We start from the raw sequence: 2,050 nt of genomic DNA, 5'->3' as shown, positions 1-2,050 counted from the left end.
ATCTTTTCTGTGCAAATGTTTGACTGGAATTTTAACTCAGTGCTACTTTTATAATTGGCCAAGTTAAAAACTGATGCATGGACTAGATTTCAAATTTTCCACATTGCCTTTCAGTTCAAAAATGGCTGAAGATTTATTCTTAAAGACACATAAAACTCCTCAAAATAATTGGAATACACTGAATTTTTGTTTCAGATATTAATTGTCTCTGGTGTCTTTTGACCATAAAATTTTTATCATAAATATGGACTACCGATTGATTTTGTCTATTATAATACAATTTTTGAACTTTACTCTCACCGATATTTTCCCATTGTTTCCTTGATTGTAAATAATCAAAGTCACACTTTCCATATCTTCCCTCTCTCTCTCTTTTATATCCTGCTCTGGTAAAATTTCTCAAAAATGATGAGAAGTCATGGCTGTAATAAATAAAAATGACAAACATGTTTACTTACTGTACTGGGCTGAGTATATTTTGCAAACCTAAGAAATTACAGCAAAAAATAACATCAGCAGGGGAGTGGATTATTAAATCCAAGTCCATCATTACTGTAGAAATATATCAATCAAATAAAAATAAACACAGAAATTTACTTTGAAAATTTTCCTAATCATCTTTGTGTTCACAGTATCCAAGATGAGTACATTACTATGGAGAGTAATATAGTAGAGAAAAATACATTGTGTTACAGAAAGATTTTCCTCCTTCAGAATAACCGATGTGATGCTACAATCTGTATAAGGGGTAAAAATGGGAGTTCATAACCCACTTGAATCAAAGTGTGAAATATGATATGTCAAGAACTATGTAATGTTTTGAACAGCCAACAATAAAGATTAAAGGAAAAAAAAGAAACTATATAAGTTAACTTTTAATATTCTATTTTGCTAAACTCTATTGGTCTGTTTTATATTTTGAATAAATATTTTATGCATGCAGCATTTTGTAACATCAAACAGTAGTTACTTGCAAAATATTAGCTAACTGAATTATACAATAAGCTATGTGATTAATCAGTCACATTTACTTACAAAATGTTTTAAAAATTACATTCATAAATATCATCTATTATCATATTACAAAAATAGACTCTCCCACAAAATGGTTTTGAGTACCATAGGGATATTGGAACTACCTTTTTTTTTCTTTACTAGGAATTGAATCCAGGGCCATGTACATACTAGGCAAGTATCCTACCTCTGAGCTATACCCACCATTCTGGAACTAAATTTTGACACAAGCTAGTGAAAAAAAAAAAGTGAAAATGGATTTACTGATTTGACAAAATGTGGTCATTTGATGACTTTGAAAAAATAATATTGATAGAATGATGGAGACAAATGGATTAACTAAGGTAAATTCATGTAGATTTCCCATAAGAGTTTTCTCCAGAAACATTAATTTGTTAAAAGGCATAGAAAATCAGTAAAGTAGTAAAGTAAAGGAGGGTGTGTGGGTAAAGGAAGTATTTATTTTATTTATTCTATTTTTAAAATATAATCATATATTTGCATATTGACGGAAACATTGATAAGACTGGAAAAGACATCTTCCAGTGGAACAAAGAGAAGAGAATTGGAGAAACTAAGCTTTGTGAAGATATGAGGAGATTATATTAAAAACATAGCTTCATCTTGAATAAATGGAGCTAAGTAGAAGAGGGTAAGTTCAGATGTAGGTAGATTTGTGATTGTATGTTTATTTATTTTTTACATAATTTTATTGGTATATTATAATTATACATAATAGTGGGGATTTATTGTGTCATATCTAAATGTGTACATAACATAATTTGATCAATCTAATTCCTCAGTTCTTTTCCACCTCCTCCCTTTCTCCATGGTTATATTTTCAAATGATCTCTATTTTCTCATTAAATGAGGTTTGGCCTAGATGAAGGGGTTCTGGATATTTACAAAAGGACATGAGGTCTGAAATTCTTTTCTGGAGCAGAGGGATAAAAAGGAACAATAAGATTGCCTGATTGTCTGGAGAGAGGAGGTTTATGAGCACAAATTTAGAGTGAAATGAAGCTACTTGCTTGTG

This window comes from Marmota marmota, unplaced genomic scaffold (genome assembly GCF_001458135.2).
Source record: "Marmota marmota marmota unplaced genomic scaffold, marMar, whole genome shotgun sequence".
NCBI lineage: Eukaryota > Metazoa > Chordata > Mammalia > Rodentia > Sciuridae > Marmota > Marmota marmota.
The sequence above is the reverse complement of the archived record's forward strand: the minus strand, read 5'-3'. Positions refer to the sequence as shown.